Raw genomic sequence first — 15,337 nt, 5'->3', positions numbered from 1 at the left:
TGAGAAGTGGAAATCTGAAGAAACTTGTTAAGTATTAAATCAACACAACACTATTAGATACAAAACACAAAATCACAAACTAACATATTGAGAGACCTTGTTTATATAAACAAGTATCTGAAATTGTATTTATACAAAATGTAAATATGTATATAGTTAGTTCCATAAGGTCTTAGGCAAATAGAAAGATCAACAGATATTCCTATTTGACTGACATCATGATGTGGAACAATGCATATTATTGTATTATATGTAAATAATTTCTATAAATAATGTATTAGTTTTCGTTAACTTAGAGTAAGTAGTATTAGCACTAAGATTCAAATTTCTTCTAATAGTTTTGTTCAACATTTATTGTACTGAATTTATTGTAAAACCCCCAAACTACCCTTGCCCAAACTTTCCTGCAAAGAATCCTTAAAGTAGATTTAGTAAATTGATAACTATAATATAAATAAGTGACCTTGGGAAGGTCACAACAAAAAAAAGGGGACAATTGTGGAAAGGAAACTAGACTAACAGTTGGTGGGGAAAGGGGCAACTGGAAGTGGCAGTTGGGTCTTGTGACTTGCACTTCTTTCCTGGTGGATTTTGACTTCCTTCCTGGTGTTGGAGGAGGGAGGAGCTTGTTCAGCCCAGTCTGGTGTGGTGTACCTCTTCTTGGTTCAGCCAGAAGGTTCAGGCCCAATCACTTCTGAAGGTCAGAATTGTTCTTGCTTGCTTTCTGTCTACTGCTAAGATTCTGAATTAGACAAAGTGAGAACTGATATACAGTAGACAGGAGTGGGAGAAACCCTCTGCCAGCCTCTGGGGCCTGGCTCCAGCTCTGAAGCTGAGAAAAAATCCCAATCCCAACTGGTTATTAAACTTTATATTATTTGAATTCACAGTCAGATAAGTGGACTATCTTTTCTGTGCATAGAGGGAGCTGAACATCGGTTCAGTCATTCAATGACAAACAGTCCTTATTGGACCCCTGCTGCTTCCTCTCAGCAGGGGGCATCTCCCTCCTTTGCATCACCAAGCAATAGTCCCTCTCTCCCCTCAACTCCTCCATACCCCCATACAAACCTCCCATTATCCCCTGGTTTTTTTCCAGTTTCCCCCATTTCCTTTCCCAATAAATATTACAGTTCTTCCATGACATTAGGAGAATGAGGATCCAGAGATAGAATCGGGCAGGTTAGGACCATTTACACTTCCAAAAGCTAAAAGAGTCCCTCTGCCAACCTGAGGCAGCAACAGCGTCTAAGAGGAGAGGATGTACCTGAAGACAGATGTGGGAAGCCGATGCAGTGTCCCTGGAGCATGTCTCTTTAAGAGAGAACAGTGAGGACTCCAGCAAGGCACTGGTCCTCAGAGCTCAGAAGAGAGTCACCTCTAAAGGACTCCACATAAAGAGGAAAGGATTCCCATCACCAAGAGTTCTTGGCTCCTATGTTTTCTACATTTAGGACTCCCTCATTACCTTAAGATTAAGCTCTCCTCCCTAGGAAACTTGAATTTTAAAAGGGAAAATGCACCTCTGGTTTAAGGGGGAATTTTAAAAAAATAAAACCTTCTTGCTCTGTTTTCTTATAGAAATTCTTTTTCTAAAATTTAATAAGAATTCTATTGATTGATTTATATTTGAGAGCACACTAGATGGGAGCTTAGGTCAGAGGAGGCCAAATCCAGCCTACAGTCTGTTTTTGTTTTGCAGAGCTAAGAATGTTTTTTTTAATATATATTTTTTAAAAAAGTTTTATTGTATTTAAAAATGAAAAAAAAAACCACTCTTATCTCAAGGGTCACATTACAAAACAAGCAGGCAGGTTTAGGAATTTTAGTTCTAGAGTCCTGAAGAATTACTTCTAAAGCTCTCTGCCATAGTGACCTGATCTTCCAGTTTAAGTGTGAGCTGGAAAGGTGTGCTACATGCTACATATGGGGCTTTTTCTGGTATATATTTGCAGTAACCCTTGGAAAAAATTCTTCTTATGCCTAACCCAGTAAATACCTGTTTTATAAGTAAATAGAATTTTACTGATTAATTGATATTGGGGAACAACCCAATAGGAACTCAGAACTAGTATGTTTGAAATCCTGCTTTCTGGATTCCCCTCATACCCAGAAAGGGGCTGTATCGAGCTCTCTTCTGGGCATCCTACCCTGGGAGTGAGCCCAGAGAGGCTCCTCTATAAGACATCCTATGTTGCTCTGAATTGGTCCCTTATCATTTCCATCACATTGGGCACATTGAAGTGAGGGCTTGCTGAGCCTTTTCAGGGCTGATTTCCCCTTTGATGTTCACCTGCCAAATAGCTCCCACCAGTGGCTCCAAGAAGCGATAGCACATTCAGTGGCCACACCTGTAAACCAACTCTTTTGGTGTTAGGGGAATGTCTACCCCAGGCATGGGGAGACTTCCCCCAATGGAAAGGACAGATGAGAACAACTGGTTCAGACTATTAAGATGGCAGAAGCAGGCACTGTGGAGTGCTTAGAGCTTGGTTAGATATAAAAGAAGTCAAGGATCATCCACTGAATCATAAGCCATCACCAGTTGTCTGGACTTCTGTTCTGCTGCTGGATGTTGATGACTGGAAGGGAGAGAGTGAGGCTGATGACTTTATGCAACTCTGACTTGCTTAAATCCAATTCATGCTCAAGTCAAAAGACATCACCCGTGATGTAATTTTAGTCTTTGTCCAGTACAAAGGACAACAATCAATTCCATTACATTCATATGCCATCATTTATTGTTTTTCCCCAATTGATGGATACTTCCTAATTTTCCAGGTTTTTTTTTCTAAAACAAGAAGACATAATACAAATATTTCTTTTAACACATGGGTCTTCCTTCTTTGAAGTCTTGGGGCAAAGGTCTAGTAGTGGTATTTCTGTGTCAAAGTGTATGCACAGTTTAATGATTTTTTTGAGCAGAGTTCTAAATTTCCTTCCAAAATGGCCAAACCAATTTATAGCTCAACTAACAGAATATTAGTATTCTGTCCATTTTGACTGGAATTGAGAGTTTATAAAGGGGGCAAATATGAAATAACTGGGGACTTGGGGAGGGCTTTAAATGCCAGAATCACTTCAATACTGAGTTCTTTTTTGTGACATAATTTTAATTTTTTTTTCCATGGTTACATGTGTTGACTTAGAAACAACACAGAACTACTAAAATAGTCAGCAAAAACCAACTCTTTAATCAGAAAAATGCCAACTTGGAAATACACAGAACTACTAACGTAGTCAGAAAAAAAAAAAAACATGTCTTTAATCAGGAAAGAGCTAGGTCCAATAATTGGACACTATCACAGAGCCAAGCACCAAAAACTACACAGGGTCAAAACTCTGGGGCTCTGGGGACAGTATATCTTGGGAGGATCAATGGGTACATTCATATGTATGAATTTGTAAAAAAGCTTTTGCAGTATAGCAACTATGGACAAACTAATACAGAAATATATTACAAAATATACAGACTATACAAAGCACATATAAACTATATACACATAAGTACGTGGATGTACACTCACTGTATTACAAAATACAAATTATGTACAGACCTATTCACATATGTGGGTAATGTGTACTGCAGACCACCACCCTTTTGTGAATCTTAAACCCTAATCTGTCTATATGTCCCTATATGTTGTCTGATGTTACCTAAACAGAATATCTCAAGTCAGACCTTCTATTTAGATAAGACCTTATTGAAACTAATGTGAATAGCTATTTTATTGTTATCCTAAGCAATACCTAGTCTCCAGAAGCTTCTCCCAGTATATCGCACCCTCGACCTTCAGTTTGGGAGACTGATACGCTGCCTATTGTGTCAGAGAGTCACTGGATTTCAGCTTGGGTTTAGCCCCCCTCTGAGGTGGGTTGTGGATTCTCACAGGCCCAGGCTCAAACCTGAGGCTTTCGCCTCTGAGCTAAATAAAACTTGGGAATCACTAAATCTTTCTAGGCCACAAGTTTGGGGATGTCTCGATTCCATGTTGACACTAATTATGTGCATGTTGGATGTAAGCATACTTACCAAACTCTTCAGACTCTCCTCTTCTCATGTTGCCTGTTGACTCTCTTCTGTCTTTATAGTCCTTGTTATTATGTAGTGTTGCATGTAACTAAAGTGGAAATGTGTTATGTTACAATGAGGCAGAGTCTCACTGTCATGTGTCCATTAACCGTCTGCTCCTCTTCTGTATAGAATCTGTCAACATGGAATCTATGTTGACAAATCTTTGTGCAAAGTCTTTGTTACCCTGTCAGCTTCAGGTCAGCTGCTTTCTGTCTGACTCTTCTTATGCTGATATCCTCTTGTCTGCTTGAATCGTCCTCTTCCCCTGGAATGGTCCTCTCCTTATTGAACTTTTTGACTGCTGATTCTTTTGACTGATGTAATCTCTCAGTTTTCTTCTATGTATCTATTTGCTATCTCTTCTTCTCCTTCTCCTTCTAGATCTACTTCTCTTTCTTCCCTGTGAGCTACTTTTATGTGCAAGCAATGAAACCACAAATCTCTGTCTAGGACTTTAATTGATAAAGGTGAAGTTAAAATTAGGGTGTTGTAAAAATTAAAATTAGTTTCTTTACTAAGAGTTATATTTTTAGAGGTTTATTAAAGATTATTAGAATTAAGAAATAAAGAAATACAAAATAAGAAAAACACGTGTAACCTACCACTACATTTTGCCTGCCTGGTAGAGAGATGCGTGTGCTTAGAAGCAGAAGCCGAGAGATCGCAAATAGGAGGTACAATCAGTTTAAATACAAATTGTGTTCTTGGCACAGGTGAGCACTAAGGTGAGACGTTAGGGAATTTTGGGAACTACCAAGGACTTCTGGGAATTGAAGTCTGGGGTTCAAATCTCCATTTTTACAGTGTAAGGACCAATCCAATTTTGTTGTGTGGCTGATGTTTTTGTAAAGTTCTTAATATAGACTGAATCACCTGGCTTAATGTTGTGCAAGGAATAATCAAGAGGACTACACTGGACTAACACTCCCATGTCATGAATTTCTTTTATCCTTTCTTTCAAAGCAACAATATAGGAAGCAATTTGTATATCCCTTCCTAACACTGAGGTATAAGCAGTTTTGCAAGTTTTGGCTTGCAACAGTGGATGATCATATAACATTTCATATGGTGATATATGTAAATTAGCTAGAGGTCTAGTTCTTAAGTAAAATAATGTTATTGGGAGAATATCTGGCCATTTGAGATGACTTTCTGTACAAAGTTTCCCCACCATGGTCTTTACCTCTCTATTGAGTCTCTCAACTTGTCCAGAGCTCTGTGGGTGATAGGACACATAAAATTTTGTTGTTATACCTAGATTTTCATATATTTGCTTTAACACTTCCTATATAAAGTGTGATCCCTTATCCAAATCCATCTAGAGTAGAATCCCAAATCTAGGAATAATCTCCATTAGCAATGCTTTTACTACAAAGCCTGCTGTGTTTATAGTAGATGGAAATGCTTCAGGCCACCTCATTAGCTTATTCACCAATAGCAAGCAAAACTTGTATTTTCCTGCTTTTGGCATGTTAATGTAGTCTATCTGCAAATTTTCAAATGGGCAGTATGCTAGAGGTCTCTGTAAGATAAAAGAGAGACTTTACATGAACAAGAGATCATCTCTGGAAGGGACTTCCTGAAGGAAGAGTGGGAGAAGGGAAAGAAAAAAACAGAGTTCTAAAGAAGGAACAGAGGCTGGAGATTCAACAGACAAACTCACTTCTGGCTTGGGGAAGGAGAGAAGAGAGGTGGATCCCCAGGAGTTCAAGAGAAACCTATTCCCTTGGAGAGCAATTGTCCTTTCTGAACCCCTGAATACCTCCAACCAAACTCTTTATGATAGCAATCTAAAGTCCTCATTGGGACTTTTTGAAGAGAGCCATTCACAGATCCTTTCCAAGGATTCTCTCTCTGTATCTCTCCCTTACCTGTCCCTGGACTCCCATGTTCAAGTTTTAGTTAGCTGAAGAGTAGGGACTAATAGGCAGTTGGCAAGAAAGAGGGATCAAGGCTGAGAAGCCTTGAACCCCCAGATTTTGGAGGGCCAATCTGCTAGAGGAGGTAATTGTAGGGCTTTCTTGTTTACCCACTTTTCTACTTGATATCCTTGCCACTCCTTCCCTGCTTGAACCCCAATAAATCACCTATTATTCAAGATTTAGGTCTGGGCCAGTTTCTAACCAACATAGTTAGGGGGATTGAAGATTTGGGGAGGGTCACACCTCTCTCCAAAAGGGGGTTGACTTCTAGATCTCAGGGATTCAAGATTGCCTGACCTAAGGAATTGACATCTCTTCTTGGCAGTGAAATAGCCCTAAGATCTTGAAAGGGGGGAAACAGAGGCACAAGAAATCATCTTGCCTCTCAAGGATCCTCAGAGGGGGGCATCTTGTTGTCTCACTAAGGCTTCCCTCTCTAGTCTCCTGTTCTCCATCTCCCAGAAAACAACCCTTGGGGAGATATACTTCCCTTTCAAGGAGACAGGATTTGGCTATCTCCCCTCAGAAGGAAGGGAGGAGAAGAAGGATCTCTTCACTCTCTCAACTCCATTCCCTCTTTTTCTCCATCATCACTATCCCTTCTCCTAATCCCTGCATTACATCTCCTTCCTAAACCTTTCTAAATGCTACCTGATTGAACTTTGACAGATAGAACAGCTAGTACAGACCCTACTTGCAATTGTACTAATTCCTGGGTTGATCCAAGATCATTTTATCATGTCCCCTAATGCCTGAGTGCCAAAATGTCCTTCTTTATGGATGACTTTACATACATGATTATAAAAATCTTTTGGCAAGATTCATTTTCCAGTGTCTGTGACCCATATGTCATTTACTTCTTCAGCTCCAAACTTGTTTCTATGTTTGAATCTCAGAGTTCAGATATGCTTTTTGGAGATCTGTTGACTCTATGATGGAAAGATTCATGACATAGAATGGAGCTTTTCAGGCTGCATATTTTGCTGTTACACCTATAATTTCCTTTTGACACCGGATCCCTCCCAAAAGTATGGCCTCAGCAACTATTTGTTTTGGCTTTTGGCTAGCTGCTAGCAACTCTGTTATTATTTCTGCATGCGCTATTTGCTTTCCCCCAGCTGTTATGAACCCATGCTTCTTCCAAATCGAACCTGTTGCATGGCAAACTGAAAACACATATTTCGCTTCTGTATAGACATTAGCCACTTTGCCCTCTGCACGAATGCAGGCTTGCTTCAATGCAATCAGTTCTGCCCCCTGGGCACTTATGTTTTTGGGTAGTGAGGCATACCACAGAGTCTCAAACTCCGTGACTACTTCAACTCCCGTGTAATGGATACCATTATGCATATAAGAAGACCCATCAGTAAAAAACATTAAGTCAGGATTTTGAATAGGTGTATCTTTTAAATCATGCCTCGGTTGGTCTACCAGTTTAACTACTTCATACTCATGCAGTGATTCCTCACTTGTCGGTAAGTCTGGTAGTAGTGTTGCTGGATTTAACATACTACACCTCTTTAGCTGTATGCTTTCATTACCCAAAAGAAGTATTTTGTACCTGGAAATTCTCTGGTCAGAAAAAGCTTGGGTATGAAATCTTCTCATAAGTGCTTTAATTTGGTGGGAACTGTCAAAGGGCACCCTAAAACTAAATCAGCTGATTTTTGCACTAGCACTGCTGCAGCTGAGACTCCTTGCAGATGCAGACAAGGAACGGTCCCTGCAGCTATCCAGTCAAGCTGACAGCTGTAATAGCCTATAGGATGGTAATTTTGTACTAGCCTAATGCTATCCCTGTGTAGTAGTAGTAGTAGTAGTAGTAGTAGTAGTAGTAGTAGTAGTAGTAGTAGTCTCTCGGTAACCAAGGATGACGATTGTCTTTGTGCATTTTCATCTATGGTGTATAGATGAGTGTGCACAAAGACACTTGTGCATGGAGATTTAAGTGGAAAAGTCGTTGCACAGAGACAGTCCCACTCTCTCGGCGTTGGAAGCCTGGGTCCAGTGGTACGAAAAATCGTTACGTCTGGAGACTTCCTCAGCTGCATTGGATGGCCGTGTTGTCCTTTGTGCTCCAACATGCCCTAAGCACTCCACAGTGCTTTGCTGCGTTGCCATCTCAGCTGTTGAACTTCTTCCATCTGTTCAGCCAAAGCAGTCTTCGCATGCTGGGGGAGCAAAGCCCTGGTTCACCAGGGGTCTATGACCCAATGACTACCTTCACAAGGTTTAGCCGGCCTGTCGAAGCCGTTGCCCGGGGTGTGGCCACTGCCGCATGCTAGCAGCTACTGGGAGCCACAAGTAAGAGCTGGGTGTCAAGTGAGGGTCAGAGGCTAGAGAGCTGCCCTAAGAAGGCACGACAAGCCCTCCATACCAGAGATACTACCCCTCCCTGAGCACCCTTTGTACTCATTTACAAATAGCTGGAATGGTTTTGAATAGTCTGGGATCCCAAGTGCTGGGGCAGAAAGAATAGATTCTTTGAGCTTTGCAATGGCTTACAGATATTCTGGTTTGAGCTTTAAAGGTTCAGGTTCTGCATTTCTAGTCAAATCAGTAAGACACTTAGTTATTTCACTGTACCTAGGGATCCATTAATGGCAGTATCTTGTTGTCCCAAGAATTTCTCTGAATTGCTTTTTAATTTTAGGTGCACTCAGTTTTTGGATATCTGCAATTCTTTTCTGGGTGATACTTCTAGAATCCCCCAATAGTATGACCTCTAAATACTCAACCCTTGGTAAGCACCACTATAGTTTTGCTTTGGAAATCTCATGTCCTTGCTTATACAATTCACACAAAAGAAACTTGCTGTCTCTAAGACAAACTTTTGCATTTGGGGAAGCTAGCAAGATGTTGTCCACGAAATGCACTAGTTTGCTCTCCTTAAATTTGATTGTTTTTAGGTCTTTATTAAGAATTTGGGAGAAAGGGGGGCAGTTGGATAGCTCAGTGGATTAAGAGCCAGGCCTAGAGATGGGAAGTCCTAGGTTCAAATCTGGCCTCAGATACTTCCCAGCTGTGTGAGCCTGGGCAAGTCCATTAACCCCCATTGCCTAGCCCTTACCACTCTTCTTCCTTGGAACCAATACACAGTATTGATTCCAAGAGGGAAGGTAAGGGTTTAAAAAAAAAAAAGAATTTGGGAGAAGATGGAAGTGCTTTCCAAATAATCCTGGGGCAGAGTAGACCAGGTCCACTGGGACCCATTCCAGGTGAAAGCAAATATCTTTTGCAAATCTTCATGAATGGGAGTTGAAAAGAAAGCTGAATGTTAAGTCCACCACAGTGAAATATCTAGCATGACTTGGGATTGAGGACATTATAGTTGCTGGGTGATACTACAAGATGGCTTTTTATTTCTTATATTTACGGCTCTTAAATCTTGGATGAATCTGTAGACTGGTTTCCCTTTTTCATCTACATTTGGTTTTTTAACTGGAAAGATTGGAGTATTAAATTCAGAGTAGCATGGTACTATTATCCCTTGATGCATTAGGGATTTGGTAATTGGTCGAATTCCCTTTACAGCCTCTTTACTTAGTTGGTATTATGGAATGCAAGGAGGAGATCCACCCTTGGTCCTCAACCTGTGTTATAATTAAAACTAATATATCTGCCATTTATTATTTTTCATAAAGTTTATTAATAGAAAGGTAGATAAGCACAGGGTTAAAGTTTCTGCTTTACTCTAAGTTCTTAGAACACATGTGTCTAGCCTCCAAATATCTTCTTCTCCCCCATTATCTGCCTCTCTCCAGCTGTCCATGCAAAAAGCCCCAGGTGAGCACTGCCCCTTTCTTTTATTGATGTACTGCACATTCACAGACGTAACTCTAGTATTTGAAAAATGTTGACGGACTAATTCATCAACCCAGGAGGGGGAAGGGATAAGATCCCCTTGGCACACCCTGACTGGTGTTGTTGACTATAATAACCCCAAGTCTGTAGAAGACACAGTCCAGAGATCTTTAGGAATATCTTCTGGTATTAGGTATACTGATCCTGTATTCCCCTCTGCTGAATCAAAGGTCAGCATTGGAAATGCTTTCAAAGATTCCTCTGGAAGATACAGTGATATATCTCCAGAGGATGTGCATTGGATAGTTGCCCTTAATTTGCACAAAAAATTCCTACCCAATAAGTTCATAGGGCAGGAAGGCATAAGAAAAAATGCATGATCTACAGACAGGGGATCCAAAGATACCATCTTTGGCTGTAATTTTGCTACTCTCTGAGGTCTATCTGTAGCTCCTACAACTTTCATTGACCTTATGACTTTGCAATCCTCAGAGTGTGCTTGCACCTGTGTTCACTAGGAGATCATAGATCTGTTTTCCCACTTTTAATGATAAGTGTGGCTCTGTGCTATTTGGTGGCGAATGTGTTTCTATAATAGGGGCCAACACGGTTGGGTCTGGGAACTTGATCTCTACACTCTGTTCCTCAAAGTCCATCTCCCCATTTGCTTCCACTTCATTGCACTGCTAGGATTTTATACTGTTGTTGCTTTCTCAGGATTTAGTAATTTCCCCACAGCTTCCTTCAGCTATTATTTGTTTCAATGCTCACACTTGCTATTATTGCTTTTGAATCTGTTTTCCTTTTCACAGCTTACTATTGCTTCATTGCTCATACAAGTTACTGTTGTTATGCTATTTGTTCTTCCTTACATTCAGTACTTATTGCATTGCTGTTATTTTGAATTACATTGCTCCTATCACGTTCTCCATTAGCTAATTCCTCTTGCCTTGTTATTCCTCGCTCTGTGCATTGCTGAGTACACCTTCATAATGAACATGTCCCTTTTTTGTTGATTCCCTTTTTTGACAATATGACCCTGCCACCTGTGAGAATTTAGGCCTGGCTCCATTTTTAATATAATCTTGCATAGTGTATAAATCAGGAGCTTGCTGGGATCCATAGCAACAGCTTTGTGAACAAGTTAGTTTGCTCCAGAGACAGGAGTAAATGAACAGGAGCAAATATTGTTGCCATTGTTGTACCCATAAGAGTTTTGCCTCCAGTTATTGCTGTTACAAAATCCTCTATTCCCTCTGTTTGCCTGCCCAGAGAATTGCCCCCAAAAGTGGCATTCCCTCTTAAAGTGCCCAAATTAGTTACACAGGTAATATCTGGATGGGTTTGCTCTTTGCTGCCTGGGTGCATAGTCTGTCCTTGGTTTGTAGGATCTAAGGGCTGCTACAATTTTCACCTCTTTAATTTCACTTTCCCTTAATTTCTGGTTAGCCTCTTTTAGTTGTTTCCTAAGGTCCTCTATGAGATCATTCTTTTCTTCTCCATGCTTTTCTTTATCAGCTTGAAAAACATAGCATGCATTCCATTTAAGCTTCTCTAGCCCCACATTCTCCCAGTTTGGGCAATTGGTCCTGAAAAAATTCTCAACTGCATTGCAAGAATTTCTAACAAATTGTCATTTGATATGGGCAATATTGTCCACTGTTAAAGATTCCATTCCTAAAAGATGTTCCCCTGCCTCTATTATCTCCTGTCTGCAGATCTGGCCCTCTATCCTCTGAGCAACCTAGGCCAAGCACTAGAGGTACAAAGAAAAGCTAAAGGCAGTCCCTGCTCTCAGGGAGCTCACCGTCTAATGGGGGAAAGAACAAGAAAACAAGCTATAGGGGTGGAAGTGTAGGCAATTACAGAGGGAAAGCACTAGAATTAAGAATTTGGAAAGGTTCTCTGTAGAAGGAACTTTCACTGGGACTTGATGGAGGCAGAGGTGATGAGGGGAAGTGTGCCAGGCACAGAGGACAGCCAGGGAAAATGCCCAGAGTTAGGGCATGAAGTAGCTTGATTGAGGAACACCAAGGGTCATTGTCATTGGATCACAGCAGGTTGAGAGTGATAGAGCAGCTCATGAAGGGCTTTGAATGCCAGAGGATTTTGTACTTGATCCTGAAGGTGCCAGGGAGCCATTAGAGTTTATTGAGCAGAGGACCCATGTAGTCAGACCCACTACACCTTGGGAAGATCACTACCAGGGAAGTATGGATAGCCTGGGGAGATGCTTGATGCAAGGAGGCAAACCAACAGGATGATGTAGTAGGCCAGAAGGGAGCTGCTGAGGTCTGTACCAGCATGGGAAGAGAAGGGGGCCTATGGGGGAGATAGTATGAAGGCAAGAGGCATCTGTCTTCCAAACATGCCTATTTCTGGCTCCACCAGTCTTCCAGGGAGTCATCTCTGACTCCTTGCTCTCACCCCACCTATCTAATTGGTTGCCTGATCTTGCTGATTCTACCTTGACAACACCCTCAATTCCGACGCTCTCTACTCTCTGGCTAACACTTTTATTATTTTATTTATTGCCAATTATGTGTAATAAATTTCCACACGTTTTCCCAAGTTATACGATCCGTATTGTCTCTCTCCCTTCTCCGTCCCCCACCCCCACGTCATTCATTCTGGGTTTTTCATGTATCACACACATTTCCATCTCATTCACCAGCGCCCATTTTGGATCTGGCCCTCATTTCTCCCCTCTGTTCTTTCAGGAGACTCCTCACGGGTGGCTCTGCCTCTCATCTCTCACAACACACATCCTTGGTTGAAGGGTTTAAGGCCATCCTGGCGGGGTCCCCAGCTCTCTTCCCAGCCTCCCTGTCCCTCACTCTCCCTCCCAGTCTGTGATTTTGCCACAGAGACCCCTTCTCTGTGCCTCCGACCCTGCCATCTCCCTCTTCCCTCTCGTCTTCCAAAATACTCTTCTCCTTTAGGCAGTAGCCGGGGCAGCGCCTTCTCCATAAAACCTTTCCTCATCTCCAGGCTGCTCCCTTCTCCTAAGTTCCTTGCATTACTTGTCTCTATCCGGTGTCAACTCCAGGGCCTTGGCTTCCGGTTAGAACGCAAGCTTCCTGAGGGCGGGGGCTATTTCCTTTCTGCCTCTTGGACCCAGGGCCTATGTTGTTGCGCCTGGCAGAGTGGGTCTAAGCGTCCCACAGGGTGGCCTCGGGATGTTTCCGCCACTTTCCCAGTCACTCCTTGGTGAGTCTTCGATGTTTCCGCATGAATCACTGCACAAGCATTCATTAAACACTGATTCCATGCCAGGTGCGGTGCTGGAGGGGAAGGGGAGGGTGCAGAAGGACAGAAATGAAAGCCCCTGCCCTCCTGGGGCTTACCTGGGTTGCGGGAACCCCGGTGCAGGGAGCACAAGAAATACAAGATGCTTTTCTCAAGGGAGGGGCCATGACAGAGGGGAAGGGCAGGAAGGCTGCATGGAGCGTGGTTGGGAAGGGACTGAAGGATTCTGGGAGGCGGAGGGGAAGAGGGATCCGCCTGCATGCCGCAAGGGAGGCTGCTCTGGCTGACCTGGGGTGGGCGAGACTGGGCAGGGCCACTGGTACCAGGCTGTGAAGGGTTTAAAATGTTAAAGGAGTCTATATAGGCTCCAAGGGACGACAGGAAGTCATCAGCAGTTTACTGGGAAGGGTAAGGGGAGGGAAAACCATTTATTAAGCCCTTAGTGCCGTCCAGGAGTGATACCAAGATCTGGGTACGCAGATATAAGCCAGAAAAGTTTCTTACCCTCGAGGGGCTTACATTCTGAGAGGAGACAGCCCACAGAATGGAGCGGAATAGGGAAGGCATCCATGCAGGGCAGAGCTATGAAGGGAATGAAGGATGGGGGTCTCTCCCCCAAATGGAGACTCCTGAGGAACTTACCAATGCAAAAAAGATGGGCACGGTGGAGGAACATTCCAGGTGAGAAGACAACTGAGATATGACAAGGAAGGGAGTGCAGAGGGAGACAGACGGACAGGCAGACACGGGATGCCTGTGTATGCTTTAGGAACGTCCCTTTGGTGGCTACAAGGCAGGCAGCTAGTGTGGCAGTAATGGTAGGCTCTAGAGTGCTGGGCTGGGTGTGCCGAGAGGCAGAGATGACAAGGGTTGACAACTGTATCCTTTGGTTAAAGGAGACAGGAGTCAAGCATGTCGCTGAAGGTTAGTCTTCATTCCTCTCTAGGCTCCACACTTGACTAGACCTTCTTGGCTTCCTTTTTGTGTTGTCTTCCTCCGTTAGATTAAGTTCCTTGAGGCTCTTTCTGTCGGTATTTGTATTCCTACTGCTTAGCACTGAGCCTGGCTTATAATAACCACTTCAAGTTTGTGGAGGGGGTCAAATGTTGAAGGGGTCAAAAAGATGAGGCTTGAGGGACACTTAAGTGGCTCAGTAGCTTGAGAGCCAGACCTAAAGATGGATTCAAATCTGGCCTCAGACACTTCCCAGCTGGGTGACCCTGGGCAAGTCACTTGACCCCCATCGCCTAGCCCTTACTGCTCTTCTGCCTTGAGAACAACACTCACTCAGTATTGACTCAAAGACGGAAAGTAAGGGTTTAAAAATGAAAAAAAGGTCAAGAATGAGGCGGCCATCAGATTCGGCAATTAAGGGGTCACTGGTAACTTGAGGATGAAGCCAGAATGCCAGGAGCACTGGATTTTAATACTTCTCGAATGCCTCATCTGAATGGTACCCAGGTGAAGTGGTTTATAATAGCTCACACAGTCTGGATGCCTGTCAAACAGGATTCTCCCCCCTTATCACGCACAGAACACGGACCTATCTTCTGGGATGATGGGGAGCTTCCTTCTCAGACACAAGAGCTTTCACAAAAGTCATCTCTGAGAACCGGCATTCCTGGAAGTGTTACAAAGGCAGTGTTCTAGTTCTAGCTACGTCTTACTGGAACAAGAGGCACCATTGTCTTCTGATCCATCGTGGGCTGCTGGGCAGCTTGCTTTACCAGGAAGCTGCCTTCAGACTGAGGCTTAATTGCAATAATGAAAAGGAACTGCTGCTCTAGAATTGTAAGGGGTCTGGGAGAAACAAACCAAAAACCCCCAGTGGTCAGGGGTCATCAGGGTATTACTTTACACAGCTGTGAAAAACACACCACACACACACACTGTTTCCTATGAAAATACAGACACATATAGAGAAATACCAAGGCCACTTAGGCTGTGGCCCAAACTGAATCAGAGCAAAAGTGTTTCCTTAGATCAGGGCTACATTCCTAGCTTACTTTTGCTTCTCCCCTCCCCCAGCTTCTTTTCCCCATCAAGAGTAATTTGGGAAGGAAGGCCAAGAAGGGAAAATGTGATTAAAGAAAAAACATGCAAGCCAGAGGGGCTATAGCTTGACATTTGGAGAAAAAATGTGGTCCTTCATGTATTTGAAGATGATGCAGTTAATTCATTACCTATGATAACCTATGGTGTGAGCTGTGTCTCTGACCATACAGACAGATTTGATTGGTCCCTCTCTTTGTGCAGCCAGTAGCCACAGAATAGGACAAAAGCTACT

This window comes from Monodelphis domestica, chromosome 4 (assembly GCF_027887165.1).
Source record: "Monodelphis domestica isolate mMonDom1 chromosome 4, mMonDom1.pri, whole genome shotgun sequence".
NCBI classification, from domain to species: Eukaryota; Metazoa; Chordata; class Mammalia; order Didelphimorphia; family Didelphidae; genus Monodelphis; species Monodelphis domestica.
This window is presented reverse-complemented; position numbering follows the sequence as displayed.